Source organism: Haemaphysalis longicornis, unplaced genomic scaffold, assembly GCF_048455015.1.
Source record: "Haemaphysalis longicornis isolate Haplotype H1 unplaced genomic scaffold, Haemaphysalis longicornis Haplotype H1 scaffold_2, whole genome shotgun sequence".
Taxonomy (NCBI): Eukaryota; Metazoa; Arthropoda; class Arachnida; order Ixodida; family Ixodidae; genus Haemaphysalis; species Haemaphysalis longicornis.
In genome coordinates, this window is record NW_027526295.1 from 50,422,818 (window position 1) to 50,449,522 (window position 26,705).

The 26,705-nt window shown below is 52.6% G+C and overlaps 1 protein-coding gene and 1 pseudogene across 1 annotated transcript in view; one reads left to right on the forward strand and one right to left on the reverse strand.

Annotated features, from left to right (window-relative positions):
• The first annotated feature begins 215 nt into the window (after positions 1–215).
• Positions 216–26,705, forward strand: part of LOC144167954 (uncharacterized) — a 77,660-nt gene continuing 51,170 nt past the window's right edge. The window contains exon 1 of the mRNA XM_077697069.1: positions 216–1,159. The gene's annotated coding sequence lies outside the window, so the exon portion shown is untranslated. The remainder of the gene's footprint in view (positions 1,160–26,705) is intronic.
• Positions 2,926–3,044, reverse strand: LOC144171208 (5S ribosomal RNA; annotated as a pseudogene).

Genomic DNA, 26,705 nt, shown 5'->3' on the forward strand with positions numbered 1-26,705 from the left:
TCTGCGCTACAGACATGGGTGACCTGGAGCCTCTTGGCCTTCAATGAATACCGCAGACGGCAGCGTTTACGGGGGCAGGTGTTTTCCACCGTAGTGCGAGTCTTGGGGGTCGCACTATGCGCTAGTGGTGCCTGTGTTGCCGCATTATCGTCAAGAGCAGTGCCCAGTGCCCCGCAATTCTACCCAAGCGGGCTGGCTTGCCAGCCAAGCCAGCCCTACGACAAAAACGCCAGCTGGGATTTGTGAGCACATGGTGAAGCTCTGGGCCAGAGCTGGCAGGCTTCCGTCATGCTAGCCACGGCGTTGAACTGTGTCTCAGCGATAGCCAAGCCAGAAGGCCTCGATTTCATCGAGAACTTTGTAAGGGAAGGCCGAGCAGTAGACATGGAGCTGGAACACCCCGTTGTGCCCGTGGAAACACTGCGTCGTGAATTTGCCAGGACACTTGAAGGTACAAGTTCTTGATAATCAGTACTGCATTTCCAGTTGGCTGGATGTGGACATCGTGGTGACAGTGACATCAGGATTAGTTATGAAGGAGCTCCAATTTTTCTTTGGGAGTTTCATGAACAGGTTATGTGGGACAACAGAAGTGTCTTTGTGCCCTCAAAACTCCGACTTCCATCAGTGTAGTGGCATTTGTGCTGTTTTTAGTTTAGTCCTGCTAGTAATGGTTACATAGGACAGAGGGTCGGTTTCATATTGTAGGAGTGAGGAAGACACTAAAGTATGTTTGGCACCATATCTGTGCAAACAGCAGTCAGCCGAGCACTTGGACCGATAAGACATCTGCTGAGCTCGTGCAATGTTCAAGCAAACTGAAGCGAGCATTCCTGCCGGGTAGCATTCCATTCCTCTTGAACTTCTGTGTTCCAAATCAGAAGATGTGTCGTGTCCTGCATTGTGGACGGTTGATTCGTCTGCAGAAGATCCTCTTCAAGAGCAGCCTGCTACGTCTGCCTGTGCTTCAGTCAGCATTTCATCTGTAGAAGTTCCACCTTCTGGGAAAGGCACAGCCACATCACACAAGTCAGCGTAGCCACATCGCAGAACCCAAGGAAGCTGTTGACGTGGTGTCAGCAGAAAGTGTGACGTGATCGTGGCTGTAGCAGATGGTGACAGCCTGTGACGTTGTGATTCTGTTGATGCCGCATGTGAGGTCAGTGCACTTTCTTTTTCCCATGGTTTCTGCTTTGGGGTCTGTTGGGAGTGAACGGTCTTAGGAACTGATGTGCAAAACTATCCATTCTTGGAATTGTTTGTTGATGTCTTCACCAGTTGATTAGTGGCTCTGTTGAGCTGCAAAGGCTGTTAAAGTTTTTTTTTTTTTTTTTTTCAAAATGTTTAGGGAGGTGTGTACAGTTGAGATGCATACCGCCGCGAAGAATGGTGAACCACTCATAACCAGTTTAGAGAAACAACTAGTATCGTAATCACAAGCAAATGCTGAGGTTCTACTATCATAGATACTGTCTGGCTGCTTGTACACTCGAAAGCAGCTACGATCCTGGGGTGGGATATCTGCTCACGACCTGGAAAAAAAAAAAATCCCTGAGTCGGTCGTGATGTAACACTGGAAGGCCTCGGAAGCATGGCTTGTAAGTCATTTAATTCATCAGTCATTCAGCAAATCGTCAAACGCATTTCCTTCTATTAATCTGTCAAACTGCCTTAGTCCTTTGTGGAAGTCCACGGCCATTTCTTTTGGAAGCTCCGAAAGTATTGCATCGCCTAGCATTGTCAGGTATGTTGCTTGCAGTTAATCGACCAGATTCAGGGGAAATCCCCAAGGTGGAGTAAGTTTCTGTAAAGGAACGTTTGACATCCACCGAAATGCAGCCATACGGCTACAAAGGAAAGCTATACAGCTTCCTCTAGAACTTCGCAGTTGAAGAAAAATTCGTCCTGGTCCAGGATTCGAACCCGGGACCACTGCTTAACCGGAGCAGTCGCTCTACCAACTGAGCTAACCAGGAGGCTAGTCGTTAGTAGCGCGAAAGCGAATTTATCAACAACGCGAAGTGAAGGACAGGTGCTAATCGACCAGATTTAGGGGAAATCCCCTAGGTGGAGTAAGTTTCTGTAAAGGAACATTTGACATCCACCTAAATGCAGCCATACGGCTACAAAGGAAAGCTATACAGCTTCCTTTGGAACTTCGCAGTTGAAGAAAAATTCGTCCTGGTCCAGGATTCGAACCCGGGACCACTGCTTAACCGGAGCAGTCGCTCTGCCAACTGAGCTTTCCTTTGTAGCCGTATGGCTGCATTTAGGTGGATGTCAAACGTTCCTTTACAGATGACTTGCAGTGTAGGTCTGCACATGATAGTACAAGTGGCATTGCCCACACGGCTTCCTGCGAAGATATGCTGGGAACAGCTCTCGGTTTGGCCATATGCTCTTGTTGAAATCAAAACCTTGCGTGCCTTTTTATACATCACACCAACAACCAGCATCTCTACCATTTCATCTGTTATTCGGCAGGACACACGACCGCCACAACACATCACTCCATATCCTAGGGATCCCGCGACGTCGCACGAAGCCCTCAAGTCGCCGAACATTGCTGCGTGCACTTGGGGAACACTTTTGGAAACGTATGTGGCCTTGAGTCGTGGTCACGCTGGCTAGACGTTCGAGAATGCTTCCGTTTGTCCCAGATTAGCCGCAGGAGCTCTGGAAGTGCGAAATGCCTGCTTTCACGACCCTCGAGGGGCAGATAGAAAGACGAGTCAGTCACGGGTAATCCGCCGCGGCCAACGAAGGGTGGAAAATCGGCTAACTCGCCCGCCGTCTGCGGCGAAGCATTATTTGGTGGTCCCTCGGCCACCGCCAGTGGGCAGACGAAACTTCGTGGGGAAAAAAAAATAAAAACAACTCTTTGAACGGAAATTAACACGGAAAGTTTAAAAAAGCAAAAGAGGATGCCATCGGCACTCGGTGTTCCCAGGTGGTCTCCCTCCAAAGTGCTGACCGAGCCCAATGTTGCTTAGCTTCGGTGATCGGACAAGAACCGGCGTATTCAGCATGGTATGGCCGATTTAAAAAAAAAAATAACAAGAACTTTATTTACAGAGGTATATACAGGATCACATCAGATGATTGCAGGGTATACATCGTACCAAACAGCAGTTTTATGCATGCAGAAAAAGCCTTTACGCTAGCATGTCGTCAGCATGTTCTGCCGGCAAGTTTGAGCTAGTGGCATCGTAATGCTAGCACAGCCGGAGAGTTCGGGCGGTAGTTACGCTAGCACAAACGTTGTCGAATGGATGATGGTGCCTTTTGTGCACCGCTTGAAGGGAATGGGATGGGAGCGGAGGGATGGGAAGGGGGTTCTGTGCAAGAATAGTTAGTGGGCAGAGGTGAGCAGGAGTGTTCCCCGTTCTAGCCATCAAATTGAGTCCCATCTCCTCTGCTCCTTTACTTTAAATTCTGAAAGGACGCGCGAACCCTGCGCCAGTGCATCACACAGCTCAGAGTCTGAGTCAGGCCTGTCATGGGCGGCCACTGCGCCTTCTGAACGAAAAGCCTCCACGCCGGCCGAGGGTGTTCAGCGCATTCAACAGCATCCACCCTTGCCCTCTAAACCGAGTGGAGTCCCATGATGTGGATACAATCTCGGAGGTGTGGGAATTCCGTGTCTGCATTCAAGAACCTTGCTGCCATTGTGTGCCAAAGGAGCATTGCAGCTCGTCCCGGAAATGCGATGCCTTGTTGCACTCCAAGAATACATGCTCGCCCGTCTCCCGCTTTCCGCACAGTGGACAGTTGGCCCCTTCAGGGAGGAAGAAGCCCCACTCTTCCTGCCTTAGTTGGGAGTATCCTTGTGTGCAGATGGAAGAAGAAATCTTTTGAACTTGTTGGGACGGGGAGCTTCCGCACACGCCGTAGGATGTCACTTTTTAGGCGGCCTAAAGGTGGGGAGCGGTACAAGGTGGTAGATCCACTTCTGTGTTGCAGTGCTGAGTGACCGCAGGATGCTGTTGAAGTGGCGTGAAGCAGTCGTCCTGCTCACTGAAAATAGCACTGCAAGCGATGAATAGCTGATGCCCAGTTTGAGCTTCATAAGAAACAAAAGCAGCTTGTCACAGAGGGGAGGGTCACACGACCGTTCGGCACGAGCAGTCAGAAGGCACGGCAGAAGCGCAAACACATCCATTGAAACTCCACAGAGATCCTTCACTGCCGAAGCACAAGACTTCACGCTGTCGTAGCCTGTGAAGCAGCTGGTCCGGTAATCGGACCCACTGTGCCGGGACACCACACACGGGCTACACTGCACTTCTACTTCACAAACAGCTTTGTGAGAAACCTGCGAACAGGCATCACTCCCATCGGTTGTGGACAAAAATACCGAAAAGGTCTTCTCAAGTAACAGGTTTTCTTCGGTTTGGCAGCCCTTGAAAAGAAAAAGATTACAACAGGTGGTTACTGGTGAGGAAAAAAACAGCAGTGAGTGCTGGATGCACCCTGGCCAGCCATGCAGCCTTAAATTTTTCACAATTGAGGCACCCTGAAAAAAGCAGCGGAGGGTTCAGCTTTTTGTCTGCCAGCACTCACTTTATGTGACAAAGCTTCGTATAGCCACTAATTTTATCTGTACACTCCTTTTTTTCCATGCTGTGTCGGCTACTGCATGTTTACGCTATTACTTCTCATGAACACGTTACCTGGTCATGCTTTTGGCGCGACGCTTCTGCCACGGCGCACAGAAGCTCCAAGTTGTGCATGTCTGGAACAGAGTCCGAATCGCTGCATTCCTCAAGGCATTCCGAATCCACAGCTGCATCGCTGTCTGCATCCGCTTCGCTTTCTCGGAGGTCGCGAGCGGCTGAGTTCCTTTTGTGCCACCTTGGGAACCAAATAGCATCGTCACAGCGAGTTCGCTCTTGTTATGCAGGACGCGGGTCCGTAAAGGCGAGCGCCACATGTTTGTTTGCGATGCTTACCTTTTATACCTTGACACGCTTGCTTTCGAGTGGACTGGGCGCGCTTTGTACGCTGGTGGAAATATCGTGGGGAAGTACCCGGGATGGGAGGAGATTGAACTTTTCTCGCCGCCAACGAAGTGCTTCGAGCATATTCTTGAAGCCTCGTTGGGGGTCCATTCCGAACCGTCACGATCGCTGTAAAGAAAACCCGGTACCTGTTAACTAATGCGAGCATTATTCGCACCACTGAGGGCCCATTCCCACTTGCGGGCGAAAGCGCCGGGAATTCTGTCGCTTCGTCGCGCGGCGATCGTTTTTGTGGTTTGGTCTGGTCGAATTTAAGTCGCTGCGACAGAACTCGCGTCGCTTCGTCGCAAGTGTCATGCGATTTGGGCAAGTACGAGTGGCTCACGATTTTCGGGCACGATAAACACCTATCACAATATGCATTTGCCCCCCGCCACGCAATCGCGTGACGGAGGATGCTATTCACTTAGGAACTGGTCGAGACAATAACCAACAAGCGTTCTCCTTACTTCACTCTTCGTACTGCCGCAATCCATTTGGTCCGGCGGTCGTGCTCCCACTTTCGGCCGGGAAACCTGTACAGGCTGACGCCATGCTCTCCTTCTCGGCTGTGGCAGTCCTTCACGCAGCCGTATCGGCGGCTATTGCTACGTTTTTCGGGCTGTCGCACTGGCGAGTTGCCGTTTTCCTTGCCCTGAAGCATGCTGCTGCCGGGAATGGGCCAAACCGATCCCAAACGCTGACAAAAACTGCTCTGAAACAATAGAAAAACACTGCCCGCATGGACGACTGGCCACGACTGGCTTCGTGGCCGACCCAGCGTTGGCGCGACGCGCCGTCAGGTGTCGTGACCTCCGGCGAAAACTTGACTGCACGGAGCCTATAGCTGCTCCTTTGACGCGCTTTTTAAAACGTTCCCACGCAACTGTGTCGACGGTTGAAGCATTAAGTGCTTCGATCTCCCCTCTTATGCGGTCGACGAAGGCAGCGTTGTCAAAGACCATAGCGTTCATCAGCCAACGACTGCCGACCTTTCTTTTGATTTCAGGCTTGATTTTGAGGGAGCATGCTACGAGGCCGTGGTCCGAGAAAGCGACAGGGGTGACAATGTAATCGGTCACTAGTGATAGCACGTCACCCGTCACGTAAACCGGATCTAAGCGAGCTTGTGACGTGCCGCGCCACCTGGTGAAGTGATTGGTCGACCACCCGTGCTGCAGCGCCACATCAGTCAGGTTACCTTCACGGAGGATAGCTTTCAAAATATGGGCCGATGTGTCCACTACATCCCGAACACCCACGCTGTCGCTGGCATTGACAACACAGTTGAAATCGCCTGCTAGGATGAGATGACCCGGAACCACGAGAATGCTTCGATTGGAAGAAAAGAAGTCGGCACGCGCCGCCTGGTCATTCGGCGCATAAACGCACACAAAGCGTGTAAGCTCCCCTCCCACCAGGACGTCAACTATACAAAAACGCCCGTCCTTTGCCAACTCGCAGTCAATTACGGTTAAGAAATCATGCTTCCGGATTAGAATTGCGGTTCCGCCCGCTCGCGTAGGTGTGAGGGTGTAAAAACACCAAAATTGGTGGCCAAAAAAATCAACAAAATTTTGGGCGTCCTTTTGTGAGGCAATTTTGGTTTCTTGTAGAAAAGCCACGTCTATATTTTTTTCGTTTAGAAGGTCGGCCAGCCAATGTTTCCTTTTCTGTGAGGTTAGGCTCACCACATTTAACGTGGCTAGCGTTACTGCGTTCTGGTGTGCTGTCATGGTGAGAGAGGCGCTTACCGACTGGGCTTTCAACTCCTTCCGCCTGTTGAGCTTCCCCCGAGGTTCGTTGACCCGGTCTTGCTTCCAGTGTCGCTCCGCTCCTTGTCCTCTAGGTAAGTAGATGGAGAGGCTGCCCTGCCTTCTTGCTTTGCGGCAGTCCTCCGCTCCCCCTTGTGCAGTTCTGGATTTCTCGGGAGCGTGTCTTTAGTCTCCTTCCTGACCGTCTGGCGTGGCGGCGGCGTGTTTGGCGCGCACATGTCGACGCGTCTCAATCCTCCTCTCCAAAGCGGGCGCCCCTTGGCTGGCTGTGGAGTGGGAGGGGGGGTGGGCACGACTTGCTGGTGCTCGCCGCTTCCTTTTCTTCCTCTGCAACCAGTTCCTGCTCGGTCCAGGAGAATTTCACTCAAAATCTATCCTCATCTCAAGGCTTCAAACCGCTAACAGCGACACCGTATCGAAATGACAGTGGTGCTGGCTCAGGGAAGGAGGGGATACGTCGTCATTGTTTTCTAGCTGCGCCCGCATCGCCGGCTCAATTGCAGTGTTCCCATTTCTTCCACTTCGAAACGGCTTACTGCGTCTGCATCGGTGGTAAAGTCGGAGACATGGCAAGTGTCCTCATATCACCCTGTTTCCGATCAGCTTCGCTTTCAGGAGAGGTGCGGATGGGAAACAATTACTCGTGTAGGCAACAATTTTTTTAGTCTATTTCACCGTGTGTTTGGCACAAAGAAAGATAGGACTTTATTTTCTAGTTGCAATATGTCTTGTAAACCAGATCATTAAAATTCCCATTAAAATATTTTGCTACTTCACCCCTAATTTTCAATTGCCTTCGTCGTGGCCACAATGAAGTAGAAGCTAATTAAAAAATTTAAAGTATGTAGACGTAAGCTTTATTTTTAAACAATCTGTGGCGATAAGGGAAAAAGACACCCTTCATTTGCTTTAATTTAAGCTGACCGGAGGAGGAGGTAACCACTGATTTTTATATACGCTGTTAGTCATGCATTGAAACAGTTGTCATCATAAAACCACTTTTAAGAGGAACTAAAAAGTATGTTCACCAGCTGCTCTTTAATTTCGTTGACAGTGTCATTGAAGTCCCGTAGTTTGCTGATCTCTTCAAACGGTTTGTGTACAAGCAAGGGCTGTCCATCGGTGTCGGGAGATTGAAATTGGGTCAAGTTGTCATTGAAATGCATCTCCGTGTTGCTCCAGCATCAGTCGAATCACCTGAAGCTGTCTCAGCACTTGCTTCTGAAATTCTAGCAAATGTAATAAAGGCAGTCAATTACGAAATCACTTACAGAAAAAAATGATGGTTTAGAAGGCATTAGAAGGCCCCATTAAAACAACTTCTCAACGAAAAAAAATCCAAGAGCAACAGGAAATGTAGATACCCCTTTCTGGGGTGGCAGGAGCTCTAGCTGTAGAGGCAGTATGTCCTGCAAGAAAGACCAAACTATGATAACCTTCAAGCCTTCAGTTGCTGATATAATTGCTTCAAACCTGCAACACGAGGTGCACTTGAACGACTGTCATCTGTAGGTCTAGGAGTTCCCTGCCTCGGAGTGGAGAGTTATCCACTGTAGAAATAGAAAATATGTGTAACTTATATACCTGAATCTTACTGCTGTACGAAGAGCATTGTTTTATTTGCGCCATTACATGTCGATCCAAATCTTTCATATTACAATGAATGGAAAAGGTTGAAACAGACCTGAAGTAAGGGGCGAGAGAAAGCAGACCGGCCTCTCTGGGTACAGCTGCCGGGCAGATGATGGTTGCTTCCGTCCCCTCTTCTGCGGTGGCGAGTCCGATTCAGAATCAGACTCAAAGCGGTTTGGCCTCCGCACCTTCTGACGTTGATTCAATTCGTCTTCCATGGATGACAAATCCGAGGTGAACTGTGAGCGATCAAGTTTTTTCCTTGCGGTTTCGTATTAAGCTGGAAACGTAAAAACAAAAAAAAAAGCATTTGTGGTAGACTTGTGTGCAGCAAAAACCGGCGAAACAAAGTAAAGGGCAGCCCATTATAATAATTGTTTAGTAAATACATCATTTTCTGCATGCATAACACGCTTTCTAGCATCGTGCCTATTTTTATTTTATACATGCTAAGCTTTGATCTGTGACAATATTGTGACGTATGCTCTCAAATTGTAATCTATTGTTTCACATTTTTGCATTATTTTTGGTGAGGTTAAAACTGGTTTCACAACACACCAAATTGTCACAGGCAAAGACAAAAGATTGCGAAAACTTGCATTGCTCCTTGTGCTCAAAGCGCAACACATTACGAACGCACTCGATAACAGAAACGGGAAAGAATAGAGGTTACGCTTGAACTCCCTTTTCCTGCATCGGGGCAAAGCAGGGACCTCTGATGTATTTTTTATAGACCGAAATATTGTACGCATGGCACCACGAAACGATGCAGGCCTCCAAAGTGGGCAAGTTTGCTCCTGCCGATAAGAGGGCATCTCGAAAGCAGCTCAATATCCTCAATATCCAAACGGAGTGATCGGGGAAAAGGTGGGTGGTGGGGGGAGAGGCGTAAGAAAAGGCGGTACACGCCCAGGCGCGTTCGCATTAAAAATGGGGTCGCACTTGCGTAATTGAGAACATATTACACTGCACACCCGTGAACACAAATGGGAGGTATTGGAAACAGCAATATTTGAGAGAGAGAGAGAGAAAAGACTTTATAGAAAACATCCGGCGTGCGGGAGGTCCCCGGCCACGCAGGGCGCGGATACTCCCTATCTATAGACTATGGTAATGGTCCATTAATCTTAGGCCTAGATCTCGAAGATTCGTGCCCTGGCTAGGCTGCTGATACTCGGATCCCTCCGCTCCCATCACTGCCTCTGGCATCTCTGCCGTTGGCGGTCGGGGCGTCGGGTCCCTTTCTCCGCTGCTTCGCCAGGGCTTTTTCGAGCCGCTGGACGGCCTTCCGTTGATGTTTGAGTTCACTAGAACACACACACACGCGCACTTCCTCGGGATACGTGTCTCTCGAGCACTGCACATCCCCAGCGCGCACCACACTTTCGCACCCCCCCACATGATGTACTGGAGGGTGGCCGGTTCTCGCTTGCACACACTACACGTAGTGTCCTCGTAAAGGTCCGGGTACATGTGCCGGGACAGGGTCGGCGTCAGCACACACTCCACCTGCAGTTGTCGAAGCCTCACCGCCTCCGCTCAAGACAGTTCTTGGTGCGGAGGCGGGAAGGTTCTTCTGGCTTCGCGGTGCCAGGCCAGGATCTCGCCGTAGTCGGTGAGGGGCTCCGCGAAGTCTTGATCTTCCCCGCATGCCCCGAGGTGGCGATCGGCCGCGACCCGGCACTTGGTGAGACCACGGGCCGCAGCGTCCGCCTCCTCGTTGCGGTTCACGATGTTCGGTGTGAGCTCCCTGCCCGCGTGGGCCGGGAACCACTTGAGAGTGATGAGTCTGGGTACGGTCTCCCGAGCAGCCCGCGAGACCTCGGAGGATCTTACTAGCCGCTCGGTGCCCCGCCAGACTATTCCTCGGGCGAAGCTTCTGATCGCCGACTTGGAGTCGCTTAGCACCGTGCGCGTGCCCGGTAGGCTCATGGCCGAGGCGATCGCCATCTCCTCCGCCTGGCCGGCCTTTCGGGCACGCACGGTGCTCGCCGTTAGGAGTTCCCCGGTGGTTGCTCGAACTGCCACCGTCACGAAGGCGCCGCTCCTCCCCGGATACCTCGCGGCATCCACGAAGACTGCACCTTCGTCCTCTCGATGTTGACGAGCGAGCGCTAGCGCGCGCGCCGCCCGTCTGTCGCCGTCCCGTTCTGGATCGGTGTTCTTTGGTAGCGGGTAGACGACTGTTCTTCGGACCACCTCGTGGCCCAGGGGCACGAGATCGTCCTGGTCGTCCGTCGATTCGCTGGGAGGTAGTAGCCCGGCTCTGTCTAGCAGTCTTCTGCCCGCTGCCGTGCTGCCCAGGCGGCTCAGCTGCGATGCGTGTTGGGCCTCGCTGATCTCCAAGAGCGTGTTATGTACTCCCAGAGACAGCAAGGCCGACGTCTTGGTTCCTTGTAGGAGCCCGAGGGCCCCCACGTAGGCTTTGCGAATTGCCGCGTCGATTTTCTGTCTTTCCGCGTTGGTCCACCGATGGAAAGCCCCCGCGTATGCCGCATGGCTAATGACGAAAGCCTGCAGCAGACGCAGGAGGCTTCCTTCTCTCATGCCTCGCGAGCGAGACGAAATCCGCTTTACGAGACGTGCCGCGATGCCCGTCTTGGTGACGATGTTCTTCACCGCCGTACCATTGGTTTGGGTGCCGTCCACGAACATACCCAGGACTCGGAGCCCCGGGACGTGTGGGATCGGTTCCCCGTCGCCCGTGCGTATGACGATGTGACGAGCCGCTTCTTGGCTTGCGCTCTTCCTGTGCCGTCCTGGCGGTGGTAGGATGAGCAATTGTGATTTTTGCGGCGAGCATCGCAGTCCCGTGCCCGAGAGCGCGGACTCCACGGCATCCACCGCAGCTTGCAGGCCTGCTTCGATGTCGCCGTCGCTACCACCCGTTGCCCAAATGGTGATATTGTCGGCGTACAGGCAGTGTCGGATTTTGGGATCGAGTGTCTCCAGGTTCCTGGCCACCTCTATCATAACGAGGTTGAACAGGAACGGGGAGATTACTGAGCCTTGTGGAGTCCCCACGCTGCCCAGCTCTCGCTCTTCCAGCTTCGTTCCTCCCACCTCTAGCCGAGCTGTGCGGCGGGAGAGGAAGGCCTTGATGTAGTCGTACGATCTTGTTCCCAGCCCCAGGCGGGATACCTGAGCCAGGATTGCCGAGTGGCGGACGTTGTCGAACGCACTCTGCAAATCTAAGCCCAGGATCGCTCTGTTGTCATTCTTCGGGATCCCGCCCGGGGGTCCAGGATTTCCCGTTGAAGCAAAAGCATGGCATCTTGGGTTCCTAGTTTTGCTCTGAAACCCAGCATGGAGTCCGGGTACATGTTCTGGGACTCCAGGTAGCGGTTCCACCGGGTGTTGAGGACATGTTCTAGCACCTTGCCCACGCAGGACGTGAGCGAGATGGGGCGCAGGCCCTCTATTCCCGGTGGCTTATTTGGCTTTGGCAGCAGGATGGTCTTTGCTGTCTTCCAGGCTTTGGGCAGCTGCCCGCTGTGCCAGCACTTGTAGAAGCGCGTGAGCGACGAGATGGCCGAGTCGCTGAGGTTGCGCAAAGCTTTGTTGGTGATTCTGTCGGGTCCGGCCGCCGAACGACAGTTCAAATTTTGCGTGGCCTGGCGTACCTCCCACTCCTCGATGTCTCGGTCGAGGGTAGGGTTCGGCGGACCCGCGTAGCTCGGGTGATCTTCATGCTGGGTGGAGGGGAGATAGCGCTCGTTCAGGCACCTGTGCATCTCTTCCTCCCCCAGTTGTCTTGCGGTGGTGTGCAGGATTTGGGCCATGCGCGTGCGTTGGTATTCACAGCTCTTGGTTTCGTCCATGAGCTGCCTCAGGAGCTTCCAAGTGCCGCCACGGTGCAGCCGCCCGTCAGCCTGGCAGCAAATCGCAAACCATTGCTGTGAGCATAGCTGTCTACTGTGGCGTTCAATTTCTCGTCCGAGCTCTGCCACTCTTTTGCGCAGCTTGCTATTGTGCCGCTGCCTTCTCCAGCGTTGTTGGAGCGAGCGCCGAGCCTCTAACAAGTGGGCTAGGCGTGGGTCCATCTTTTCGTATTCTTCTGGCGCGTCTACTTCGTCTGTGGCGCCTTCTGTGGCTGTCAACACTCTCGCTGTCCAGTCTTCGATATTGTCAATTTCTCCAAGTTCCGCGTCTCGGAATTTGTGCCAATTGACCAGCTTGTGCTTCGTTGTTTTGCCGTAATTCACTCCTTCGTTGGGGTGACTTAGTGGCACTTCGATTTCTAAGATAAAGTGGTCGCTGCCCAAGTTGTGTCCCGTGTTCTTCCACCTTACGGCCCCGCCGTCGGGCAGGAGCGCAAAGGCAAGATCCGGGTTCGTGTCTCGGGCAGTCGACGTTCCAATTCTCGACGGATGAGCTGAGTTCGTCAGTAGCGTGAACTCGGCCGCACTTGCGTCTTCTAGATCTCTCCCCTTGGATGTGGTGTGGGTGTATCCGAGTTCTGTGTGTTGGGCGTTGAAGTCGCCGCAGATGATTGCTGCCGCGTCTCCTCTTTTCGCCAGATCCTTTTGCGTTTGCATCGTGGCGTTCTTGACTTTTTGGAACAGGGTTCTGAATTTCTGTTTTCCATGCTGTGGGTTGCTGTAGGCGTTGGCAATGTGTATCGTTGTCGACGTCTTCTTCTTGCCGCCTCAAGTCTTACGTCCCTTGCTGGAGATGACTAGCTCGGTGACGCAGAGCTCGATTGCGGTGTCTCTGTTGCCTAAGAATTTGTCGTGTTTTACGTGAGCGATGCCTTTGCGGACAAACGTGCACACTCCCTGCGCCGCACCCTTCCCGCATGTGCGGGCGCTCGGCGGGCAGGCATGCGCACGGTATCCGGGCAGCGTCGGCGTGTCTTCCATGTGTGTTTCCTGTATCGCTATTACGTCTGGTTGTTCCGACGGGTCAAGTGATTTCAGGTGCTGTTGCAGTATTGCTTTGCGGCATCGGAACCCATTTGCATTCCAGTGCCATATGTTCATCGTGCTGTCGCTGTTTCTATCCATTATTGCGGCGACAGTTTCTGCGCGTTGCAGTAACGTTGCACCGCCGTCTCGATGAGTGGTTGCAACTTCTCGGGGCTTAGTAGTTGTTCGATCGCCTGCTTTACTTGCAGTTGTATGGTTTGGGCCAGCTGTTGCTGGATGGTTTGGGTGCATTTAGTCAGGAGTCTTTGTTCGAGAGCCTCGAAGTTCCTGCCCCAGCGGTTCACCGTTGTGGTGAGCTGGTTGATGCGTCTGTTGAGCCCGGCATATCCAAGAGGTTGCCTCTTAGCCTTGTCCCCTCCGTGTGTTGCAGTAAATTTGACGGAAATGTCGTCGTCTTCATCGTCTTCGCATTCGCTGTCTCTGTCGAGCTCCTCTGTAGGTTGCTCTTCTATTCTTCTTGCGGCCGCAATGATGGACGCCCTAGTCTTGGGAGTCGTCGCCTTAGCGGTGAATTGAAAGGTCTTGGGTACGGTGGTGTTGATGCTGCAGCTTGCCGAGGCTTTTGCCTGGGTGCCCTCGTCATCTTCGTCGGCGTCTATCGACATCATGGTGTTGTTGGCTTCGCTCGTTGCTCTGCCTTCCTTGAGTTTCGCTATGGTTCCGCGTTGGTGCGCTATCGTTAGCTGCATTGCAGCCATCTTCGTTTGCTGGTCCTGCATCATCTTTTGCAGTTCCCTCACGGTGGCCTTTAGCTTGCCCACCTCTTGTATTGCTCCTCGCAACCGTTGCTGGGCATTCTGCCAGACTCCTTATCTCTGCCTGGCGTCGCGTCCGCGTTATCAGGGGTTGTTTTCGTTCCCCGGGACACGGACCTCCTTCTCTGCGTCTCCTTCTTTCCCTCCTGTGTGACGTCAATCTTGTTTTGCGATCTTTCGCGCTCTCGTTTCTGCGAAACCGAGCGCTGAGGTCGAGTTGTTTTCGACTATCCAGTAGTGATGTCAGCCCACGTTGGGCCGTCTGACGTCATCCTACGCCAATCGCGGTTCACCACGTTGCTCCCCTTTCGGCCTGGTTCCAGTTCCGAGAATTCGTCCCTTCGAGAAAGTCTGGCCTTCATGGCGGGTTGCAAGGGCGCGGGCGCCATCTTTGCAGGGGCTTCAGCGTTCTGCTTGGCCCACTGTCTCTTCTTGATTTGGATCGGCGTTTTGAATTTGTTCTTGCAGCTACCCGCGCCCGTAACGTGGGAGCCGCCACACAGCCTGCATTTAGGCTTGCAGTATTCTGCGTGATCTTCGCCCGGATTTCTCTGTCCGCACGCAAAGCACACTTTGACATTTGGGGTAGGGCATACATCCTTCCTATGCCCCACTTGGCCGCAGATTTTGCACACCTCGCGGTGCTGGCAGTACAACGTACACTTTGCAATAAAGCCTCCGTACTTTACGTAGTGCGGGACCTTTTGCCCTTGAAATAATATTACAACCGACGTGGAGTTGCCCAGTCGGTGCGCGGCCATGGCCGTTGGATTGTACTTGTTCACGATGCACTTGGTGATCTCCTCATCAGTTTCATCGTGCTCAACCCCGCTGATCACGCCACGGGAGGTGTTGTCCGGGGTAGCTTTGTACGGGAAAGTCTCGTACGAGCACTCTCCGATCGTTAGTCTTCTGATCGATCCGTACTGGAAAGATCTCTTTTCGCTGGGCGTACTCAGCACTATGATGTTTTGAGCAGCGTTAAGGGCAATTGAGTCCTCCTCTGCTTCCTGATAAGTAATGTTGGCTGCTGCGAGTATCGCTCCACGCAAAACAGTCATCGCAGTCGTGCTTACGACTAGCCCGCCACGAGGCCTAAACACCACGCGGTGCTCGTCCTTCCCGGCAAAGTTTGGCATGCGTGCCGATTTGGCCATATTGGCGTTAACTTTAGCTACAAATTGCGCTTTGGCTGCGCGTTGTCGCTCCTCTTTACTTCTAGAGAGAGAGAGAAAAGACTTTATTCACAGGATCCTGCGTGCGGGTAGTTTCCGGCCGCGCAGGGCTCGGACTACCCTTCTAGTGCTCTAGTCTAATAGAGTCCTAAGAACACTGGGCCTAGATCTCGAGGGTTACGTCTGGCCTAGCATCAGATACTTGGGTCCCTTCGGCCCTGTTTGATGGGCCGTTGGTTCCCGTTCTCTTCTGCCTGGCCAGCGCCTCCTCAAGCCGCTGGATCGCCCATTTTTGGCATTGGCAGTTCATAGAGCGAATCCATCGCTCCATCTGTCCGGGTAGGGTCTGCTCGGGGACGAGGTCGGTATCTTCGTCTTCGCTCGTTGCGCCTCTACCACTGACGTGTTCTTCACCGGTAGTTCCGCTGGACGCGTCACTGCTCGGTTGCACTGCACCATCACACCGCACAATATGTCCGAGTGTCGCGAGTTCTTGTTCACAAACACTGCACATAGGGCTTGCGAACATCTCCGGGCAGATGTGGCGCGCCAACACCGGGGTTAACACGCACTTCACCTGTAAGTGTCTGAGTAACACCGATTCCGCACGAGAGAGATCTCTATGCGGCGCTGGGTAGACTCTTCTGCCCTCCCTGAATCTTCTGAGAACGTCGCCATAGTCGGTCAGGGGTTCGGGCGCGTGTTCGTCGTTGTCTTCCGTACGAGGAGCCACGCTGCCATCCCGGCATCTGATGAGTTCACGGGCGGCTGCGTCTGCTTCTTCGTTGCGGTTGACCGCATTTGGCAGGTCCCCCACGTGGGCGGGAACCATTTCACGGTGATGGTCGGTCCGGTAGGGGAGCCGTCCGAGGTTCGCGAGGCTCTGGCGAGCCCCACGATCCGTTCAGCCTCCCTCCAGATCGTGCTTCTGGCGTAGTTCTTGATCGCTGTTTTGGAGTCACTCAGGATCGTCTTGATGCCGGGAACTCCCATCGCCAGACCTATCGCCGCTTCCTCTGCTTGGCCCGGGGTCTTGGCTCGTACTGTGCCCGCGTTGATCAGCTCACCCGTTGACGCCCGGATGACTGCCGCCGCGAACACTTCTTTCCTCGTTGGGTGTTTGGCCACGTCCACGAACGCAGCATTCTCGTCGCTCTGGAACTGTCTTGCTAGAGCCGGCGCCCTTGCCTTGCGCCGCTCCGGATCCCGTTCTGGGTCGACATTCTTTGGCAGCGGGAACACGATGATGCCTCTCGCCGCCTCGTCCCTTATGGGTACTTGGTCCTCCAGCTCACCGTTCTCAGCCTCCCCGTTTCCGGGTAAGCTGAGCCCGGTCCGAGTCACGATGCTTTTGCCCGTCCTTGTGCCGTTTAGGCGGGCTAGTTGCGCTGTTCGTTGAGCTTCGCCTATCTCCGAGAGTGTGTTGTGCACTCCCAGAGCCAGCAAAGCCGACGTTCTCGTGCCTGGTAACAGGCCCAGCACACTTCTGTATGCTTTCCTGATGGCGGCGTCGATCTTTCCCTCCTCCGTCTTGGTCCAACGGTGGAAGGCTCCCGCGTATGCTGCTTGGCTGACTACGAAGGCTTGCAACAGACGCAGGAGCCCTCTCTCGTTCATGCCTTGATACCTCGTCGACACCCGCTTTACCAGGCGAGTGGCGATTCCGATCTTCGTCACGATGTTCTTCATCGCCGTGGTGTTCGTTTGGACTCCATCCACGTACATCCCCAGGATTCTCAGTCCGGGCACGTGCGGGATCGGCGCCCCATCTTTCGTTCGGACCACGATGTTCTCTGCTGCTGCTTGGTTGGCCGCCTTCCTGAAGCGACCCGGCGGTGGCAGGATCAGGAGTTGTGATTTTTGCGGCGAGAACCGCAGACCCGTGCTCGATAGCGCGGTCTCTACGGCACCCACCGCTTCTTGGAGGTAGGCCTCGATCTCCCCGTCGCTGCCGCCGGTGACCCACATCGTCACGTCGTCGGCGTACAGGCAGTGCCGGACCCCCGGGCTCAGTGCCTCGAGGCGTTTGGCGACTTCGATCGTTACGATGTTGAAGAGAAACGGTGAGATGACCGAGCCCTGCGGGGTTCCGACACTGCCCAGTCGTCGCTCCTCCAACTTCTTGCCTCCCAGCTCCAGCCGGGCCTACGGTCCGTCAGGAACGCTCGAACGTAGTTGTACGACCTCTCGCCCAGGCCTAGGCGGTAGATCTGCTCCAGGATTGCAGAATGCTTCACGTTGTCAAAGGCCCCCTGGAGGTCCAGGCCCAGGATGGCCCGGTTGTCCCTGCTGGGTAGCCCTCCTGGGGGATCCAGGACTTCTCGTTGCAGTAGCAGCATGGCGTCCTGGGTGCCCAGACGAGCCCGGAAACCGAGCATCGTGTCCGGATAGACGCCGTGCCGTTCCATGTAGTCGTTCCACCAGGTATTGAGGACTTGCTCCAGCACCTTACCCACGCAGGATGTGAGCGAGATGGGACGCAGGCCCTCTATTCCCGGTGGCTTGTTGGGCTTGGGTAGGAGGATCGTCTTCGACGTCTTCCAAGGCATCGGTAGAGTGCTGGTCTGCCAGCACTCGTTGAAGTATTTCGTTAGTGCCGCAATCGATGAGTCGCTCAGGTTGCGGAGCGCCTTGTTGGAGATCTTGTCCGGACCAGCGGCCGAGCGAACGTTGAGGTTCTGCGTCGCTAGCCGGACTTCCCATTCTTCGATGTCTTTATCTAGGTGGGCGTTAGGTTGCCTGCCGTAGTCTCGATGCCGCTCTTTGCTCGTCTCCGGTAGGTACCGGTCGTTGAGCTGCTTGTACATTTCCTCTTCCCCCATGCGGCGAGCCGTAGTGTGGAGAATCTGTGCCATGCGGGTATGCTGGAACTCCCTGCTCTTGGTTTCGTCCATGAGCTGTTTGAGAATCTTCCATGGACCGATGCGGTGGAGTTGACCGTCGATCTGATTGCACAGGGCAAACCACTGCTGGTTGCAGAGCCGCCTGCTGTGTCGCTCGATTTCTTTGCCTAGCTCGGTGATCTTCTTGCGCAACTTTCTGTAATGTTGTTGTCTTCACCATCTTCGCTGCAGCGATCTTCTGGCGTCAAATAGATGGGCCAGTCGCGAATCCATCGTGCTGATGTGCTCGGTGGCCTCAGCTTCGCTCGTTGCTTTGTCCGTGGCTTCCCTGAGTTTCTCTGACCATTCTTCGACGTTGGTGATTACGCCTGGGTCGAGCTTTCTAAACTCGTCCCAGTCGACAATCTTATGTTTCTTGATCTTGCCCGGGTCGCCGTTGGTGTGGGCTAACGGGATTTCTATCTCCAGAATATGGTGGTCGCTACCGAGGTTGATCCCGGTGTTTCTCCACCTCGCGGTGCCGCCCTCGGGTAGGAGCGCGAAAGCCAGGTCGGGGTTCGTGTCCCTGGCCGTGGAGGTACCGATTCTGGACGGTTGTGCCGGGTTCGTTAGCAGCGTGAATCCGGTTTCTGCGGCGTCTTCGAGTAGGTCTCTGCCCTTCGCCGTCGTGACTGTATATCCCAGCTCTTCGTGCTGAGCATTGAAGTCCCCGCAAATTAGTGCTATGGCATCCCCCATTTTAGCCATTTCTTTCCCGGCCATTTGTCTGGCGGTTCTGATTTTACTGAAGAGGGCTTTGAACTTTTGCCCGCTGTGTCTCGGATTGCTGTAAATGTTAGCTAGGAGAAGCGACGTGGCCGCTTTCCCCTTTCTGCTTCCCCGCGATCTTCTGCGTCCCATGAAAGCGAGTTCCGTTACGCACATTTCGATTGCGGTGTCCCTGCTACCAAGGAACTGTTGGTGTTTGGTGAACGCTAACCCTTTCCTGATTAGCGTGCACACCCCCTGTGCCGCACCTTTCCCGCATGTTCGGGCTGATGGTGGGCTATCATGCGTTCTATATCCCATGAGTCTTGGGGCCTCTTCCAAGTGCGTCTCTTGGATGGCGATCACATCGGGCCTTTTCTCCGGCTCCAACGCTCTTATGTGCTGCTGTAGGACAGCTTTGCGGCATCTGAAACCGTTTGCGTTCCAGTGCCATACTCTGATCGTATTATTGCTGTCCATCTTAGGGCTTGTGATTACATTGGTGTTGTTGCAGCAGGTTCGCGAACTGCTGCATCATCTGCTTTTGGAGCTGCTCCATTTGTTGAGCTATTTGCTGTTGCATGAGTTGCGAGCATCTTTGGACGATTCTCTGCTCCATTGCCTCTAGGTTCCTGTCCCATGTCTTGTACGTATTCTCGAGTCTCGTAAGCTTGTTACTGAGGCCCGCATAGCCCACGGGTTTCTGCGTTTTCTCCTTCCCCTCGGGCCCGGTTGCCGTTGACAGCGCGTCGTCATCGTACTCCCCCTCCTCGACTTCGCTCTCGCTGCCGTCTTCGTCTTCGGATTGCAGTTCGATCCCTCTGGCTGCCACAAAGGCTGCCTCTCTGGATTGAGATCTGTTTCTAGCTGTTTGCGTTGTTCTTTGGCAGGAGCTGCTCGTTGCTTGCGGCTCCGCTCCCGTTTCCTCGACGGTGCTTTCCGTCGCCATCTTCTCTTCGGTTTCTTGTATCCGCCGATCCTTTCGCACGCCGCCATTTTGGAAGTTTCTAATGATGGCGTCCTGTTTGGCGATGTGCTCGCGTTGTTGCTTGATGGTGAGTTGTAAGGCTGTCACCACCGTCTGCAGGTTTTGGATTTCTTTCTGGCCACTCTTTATCATCGCTTTCATTTCGCGAGTTTCTGCTTTGCATTGTTCCGTGCGGTTGCTCTCGCCGCCGCCTCTCTCTTCGTTCCTGCCTGGCTCCCTGCCCGTTGCCCTGGCAACGCTCTGTGGCTCGAGTTTCGCCGGCGCCGGCCTGGCTGTGACGTCAGACTTGCTTACCGCTTCCCGTCTATTCTTGGAAACCGATCGGCGCCCCGATGCGGACCTTCGGCTCGATTTCGAGCGTTTTCTGTGCTCCTTGCCGGATCTGACGTCTGCCCACGTCAGCCCATCCGGCCTGCTTTTGCTCTTGCTCCTCGCCTTTGCCTGCGACGTATGAGCTTCTCGAACTTTCTGTGCGAGAAAGTCGTCTTTTCTAGAAGGCCTGGCCGCCGGGTGGGAAGCCGGCGCCATCTTTCCCGGCGCCATCTTGCCTTCTATAGTTCTGTTTTTCAGTTTTGCCGCCATCCGCTTTTTTATTTGCGGTGGCATCTTAAATTTGTTTTTACAGCTTCCCGCTCCTGTGACGTGGGAGCCGCCGCATAGTTTGCATCTTGGTTTGCAATGGTTTACGTGCTCCTCGTCGGGATTTTTCCGCCCGCAAGCGAAGCACACCTTCACGTTGAGTGTCGGGCATACATCTCTCCTATGCCCGATCTGCCCCCACGTGCTGCACAGTTCTCGGTGTTGCCTGTATAGCGTGCACTTTGTCACTACGCCGCCATACTTCACATAGTACGGGACTTTCTCGCCGTCAAAAAGAATTACTACCGACTCAGTTCTGCCGAGCCGGTGGGCCGCCATGATCGTTGGATTTTGCCTGTTGACTAAGCACTGGGTGATATCCTCCTCGGTCTCAGGGCCGACCCCGCTTATTACTCATCGCGAAGTATTCTCCGGGGTGCTTTTGTAAGCGAACGCCTCGAACGTTTGCTCTCCGATGGTAATGTTTTTGATCGATCCGTAGCGGAATGATCTCTCTTCACTCGGCGTTCTGAGCACTACAATGTTTTGAGCCGCATTCGGAGCGAACGAATCGTCCAACGCCTCCTCTCTGGTTATCTTGGCTGCCGCGGTGATCGCGTCACGCAGCACAGAAACCCTGACGTTGTTCACTGCGAGTCCCCCGCGAGGTCTAATTACCATCCGGTGCTCGTCTTTCCTGGCGAAGGTTGGCATTCTCGCCGCTCTTGCCATGTTGGCGTTTACCCGAGCCACGTACTGAGCTTTCAACCCTCTACGACGCTCTTCTATGCTCTTAGCAATCGTAGCCGAGGCTGTTTTGCCTGGCTTACCTGCAACTGGTGTTCCTCGCTGCGATGAGGTATCCGTTTCCAGAAGTTTCTTCCCGCGCCGACGCGGACCCACAACAGTCCACCCCGCGCACGAGTTCACTGGGTCACAGTCACTGTCCGCGCCGAAAATGTCCCGTCCAGCTTCGTTGGCGGTCGTAGGACCGCTTCCGTCACTCGCCGAGGCATCCCCGTCGCTTACGTGGCCTTTCTCCCTCGTTGGTTGAGTCACTCGCTTCTTCCCGGCGGTTAGGCCTAGCTGGCCCGCTCGTCTTTCGCGATCCGAATCCTCTTCATTTTCGGTTGACGAGGTATCCATGACTTGAAATCCGTCGTAGATCACCTCCGCTTCACCTCCGTGGTCGATGAAGAACTCCGGTGAGGCCCTTAGGGCCGCGGCAGGCTTCGCATCGACCGAGCACATGGTCGGCGCTCGCCGGCAGTCGTTAGGCTTAGCGGGGCGGCTCCCGCTTCGCACACGAAAACAGTCCTAAAATCCCCAAAAATGGGTCCTCGGGCCCAAATTTGGTATCGGATTGCTCCGCTCACTTAGCTGAACAAGTACGCACCAAAATTAATTCACCCGGGGCCGATGATCCGCCGAAAAAGGGCATTCTCTGCGGAGCCGATGTGAAGCACGTCCGATCGCTCCGCGCGCTCGCAGCGCCCCCATCTCTTTACTTCTAGCGTTCGAAGCCGAGAGAGATGTGCTCGGCTTACCTTTAGGCTGGGTCCTTTCCTGCGACGAGGCTCCCGTTGCCTGCTGTTTCTTGCTGCGGCGCGAGACTACAACAATCCAACCCGCGCAAAAGTTCGCTGGTTCACTCGCACAGTCCACTGATTCGGTGCACAGTCCGGTGCCGGTCTTGGCAAAGCTGCCGTCGCCGATAGCCGAAACGCTCCCGTAAGCACTGGGTGGCGGTCCCGAAGTAGTGTTAGCAGCCTTCTCCCTCGCTGGGTCTACGTCCACGAGGCCTTGTCTCCTCTTGCGAGTCTGGTCTGCATCTGTAGTCGCAGTAGTGTTAGCAGCCTTCTCCCTCGCTGGGTCTACGTCCACGAGGCCTTGTCTCCTCTTGCGAGTCTGGTCTGCATCCGTAGTCGCAGCAGTGATGTCCATGGCTTGGATTTCTTCATTTCCGTAATCCATTTCGCCTCCAGGAGTCGTGGCCAACTCAGAAACGGCGCCCAAGGCCGCTTCAGGGGCCGCGACGGCCGAGCACGTGGCCGCCGCGGAGGCAGTCAGCGTTAGGCTTAGCGGGGCGGCGCCCACTCTAGACGCAAAAGTCGCCTTAATTCCTCCAAAATTGGGTAAAATGGCCCAAATTTGGTATCAACGTGGTCCGCTAGTTAAGAGGAACGCTCACGTACCAAAATTGATCCGGTAGGGGTCGATGATCCGCTGATAATTAGCATAGTCGATGGAGCCGATGTGAAGTGCGTTCGCTCGCTCCGCGCGCTCGCAGCGCCCCCGCCATATTTGACGCTTTTAAGGGTTTGAGTTTGCGCCACCGGCACATGAAAACACCAGGCGCCAGCTGCGAGCGCGTGCAGCTCGCGCGTAACTTTCATGCACGTGCCAGCTTTGGGCACACCGCGCTTCTGGGAAATGGTATTTCCCCGCTCGCGAGCAGCCGCGAGCTGGCCTGCAGAGCGAAAACATCTCATTTGTCTCTATTTCTCTGGTTCAGAGACTTTGCGTCCGCAAAAATCTCATCAAGTTGCTGAAAATGAAACCCACGCAAAGAAAATAGATAACTCAAAATCTGCCAGTGACAAACGCGCTTACAACTTACCAAAGACACCTTTCACTTCCACCAAGTATTGTGGCCATCCTTTCAGTGGTTCGGCAACATCCTTCACCAGCCTTTTAATCCTCTCTGGCTTCGCTTTAGGCCAGCAGCACATATCGTCAGACACCCATGCTGCAGGCACCACTTCAACTTTCAAGGTCTTAACTTCACGATAAGGAATGACATCTAAAAAAGGAAACCAGCCGATGGGAATTTACAGCATCTAACTTATCAGACTGTACAGCTAACCCTATATACATAAACATTCGCGTAAAATTGGTCAGTTTAAACCCTGTATTGTGAACCCTTCACAGTTTGAGTTACCTACAGAAGAGCAATTCTTTTTTTGTGATGAGGCAGGATGTCTTCATGATTAACCCTGTGTACGTGGTGTAGCAAACAGAAACACAAATTTGACAGGGTGCGGGATAATATTTAAATGGAACACAATTTATTCACCTTTAAAGGCACCAGTCACTTCCATAATAAAAACGCCCAGAACAAATTATATATTACAATTATTGTTATTGCACATGATGCCGATTCCATCAGGCACTTTCGCATGAATGACATGCACAGAGGTTTCCAAGTATATGCAGAAAACAAACCCACTCACACACAACGATGCCTGCCATTAAATGAGTCGAATATAATGACACAAATGGATCCATTTTAGTTAGGACACTCCACAATATTCATACATGTGAACATCGCAATAATTCGCTAGTAGCTAGGCATTTTAGTATGCTATGCACATAAATTAAGCAATGTGATTAAGTACAGTGCATGATTGGCAAGATGACGAGGCTAATGATGAGATGATGTGGCTAAAGATGACAGCATTTTTTTACAAGGCATTTACCAAATGCTCTGTACGGAATTGTTGACTTTGTTTTTTCTAATTTGGGAGGTTTAGCATGCCGAAGCTACGCCTGGGCTTTGTGGCATGCCATTGTGGAGGGCTCTAGATTAATTTTGACCACCTGGGGAACTTTAATTCATCCCAAAATCTCAACCATAGGTCTTTCCTTCCTTCACCTCTACTTGAAAAGTGGCTACCATGGCTTGGATTGAATCCATGTTTGGCTCTGAAGTATATTTTAGCCACTGAGCCACTGCAATGGGTTTTAATAATTGTTGTCTATGGGCACTAGAAAATGATGTGCAACTGAGCTAGAAAGTGTAATTACACAAGCACAGGTTCAAATGTGTATGCACTTGGAAAAAATGCTTCCTGTTGTCACGTTTTCCACACGCCAGGCACCAAGGACATCCAAACTGGCCATTGAATTGGGTGTGGTTCCCAACCGCAGCTCTAGCAGGGGCATCAACACAGACACAAAAAGGATACACCTTGGAGCGTAGCTCTGCAGAAGCACATTTCCACATCAATTCACCCACAGCTTTCACTTCTTTCACAAACTTAGACAAGAAGAGCAACATCTCTGGATGCTTGTGTCCAAACCACAATCCAGCAAGCATGGTGTGTTCTGTTTGGCTTGGAAACGGCAGCTCGTTGACGATGAACTGAATAGGCCATATTGACGCATTTGTTGACTTAAACAAAGCGCTCCCATCTATGTTTATAGTGAGAGTCAGGTCACTCCACCGGACTTTACCATCTTGCCGAAGCGCTTTGCATGCAGCACCATCTGCGATGCCACTAAGGGCAGTGGTTCCTGCGTCCATGCGTTCCTTTAGTTTGCCCAGGTTGCTGTACAGGGAATCTTTCGTCTGCGCCACGATGTGCCGCAACTGCTCTTTTAGATCCATAATCACAAAAAGGCACTGGGGCGCCCCAGTTACCCCAGAGAAAGAAAGGTGGTTGTGAAACGTCGGGTTCTCCGTTTATTATATCATTGTTTGCAGTGTAATAATGACTTCTCATTTGTAAACCCCAACCAGACAGATTGCAGCCAAATGCTTACCTTCATGGTATGTTGTGCAGGCCCTACTTATAATAAATTTGGCTAACCCAATTACCTATTGGTTTCGCTGAATGACGATCATACAACTTTGCGACATCACAAGCACGTGTGCATATGCACTTTTACAGATATTCTGAGGCACCTCATCCCGCGGCGCACGAAAAAAAAAAACCAAACTGACATGCCTAGGAAAACTTCGAACACTTTCCTTTGCGTTTTCTGTCTTTGGGCCCAAAGGCAAGTGACATCGCGCTTTTGCTTGAACACGGGAGTGACTGGTATTTGTACGCACAATCCATGCACGCTTTAGCAGGATTTAAGACAGATAGAAGCTGCGGCTGTCTTCAAAAAGGCCGAGTCCTCTGCCATGATGATATTTTAGACCTCTCCATAAGAAAAAGCAGAGGGGAGAACCAGTCCCGGTACGATACCCGGTAGGGTTCCCAGACAGTTTCTCGAACGCCGTTTTATCGAATGCCGTTTTATCGAACCACCTACGACCATTTTATCGAAAGTGCGGTTTTGCATCTTTCATTGTAATTTTCGGGCTTTATTTTGTTTAAACTGGCCATCGCATTAACCTAACCTGCAATAAGCTTCATTCTACATTGTCTCTGCCGTGCATTACATACAAAAACCTGCCTATATGTGTTAACGTGCCTTTGCCACGTTTTTGATCACCTTTGTTTTATTAAGTCTGTTTTTATTTTGTGAGTCTTCATTGATTGCACTCAAGCATGCTTGTCCCCCTTGTTTATATTACAGAATTTGCTCCTATAGTCGCAACCATAACCCCGTGCGCAATATTCCTTAGATGTGTGTCGGCGTGTTTAGGTTGGTGTTGCCAAATATATCCCTTGCGTCATGGTTCATCATTACGTGATCCAAAGTCATGTCCCCCCAGTTTTTCTAGTCACGTGGTTCGCACGCGACTGCTACTCAGACCTTGGGGTCACATTGTTTGCATATGGAAAAATACTGTGCCAATAACTTCTGAAAGATGAGTGCTATCTGACTGGAACAGGGGGGCTCCGACAGTGATAGTGAGGCCTGAACAGAGGTGGTGGAGTCTAGGAGAAGTCACAAGGGAACCCGCCATAGCCAACTCGTGATAGGTGAACTCGTCAAGTAGGACAAGTCGTCAAAGGTCATCTCACACTAGGGAAACTCGTAACCTAGTACAACTGGACAATTGCCCATCCCGTCACAAGTTACGTTTTTTTTTAATCACGCATTTTGGTAAAAATACAGGATTTCGTATAAATCTCTACTTTTGCATCAACACTCTTAGCCCCTCCTTCGAATCACCAACCTTACGTTTTAGTGGTGGCCTTGGAGGAACACGCCCGACCAGGGAGGGAATTTTGTTCGTTTTTGTGTGCTTTGTTCAGGTAATCCCACGGGCCATATTATTAACGTCTTTGTTTTGGTCGTTCTCATTTTTTTTAATTTTCCATTTTAATTTCCATGTAATCAGGTCATGGCTCTGCATTAAGTAGACCTTCATGATTTCTATATTTTTGGGGTTTACTATTTTGATCTTACCGTTTTTTATGTATTGTGATGAAAAGGCAAAAGTATGGGCTAAAACTCCAGACATGGTGGGGTGCAACGAGGGGGAGGTGAAAACGAACCAACCTGCAGGACGGTGGCTAATTTTGTAGCTAATGTTTTTCTCGTTAGTTCAAGCAAGGCATCGAGAACAGTAGTAAAAGGCTTGATAACCTCTTGGCAACTG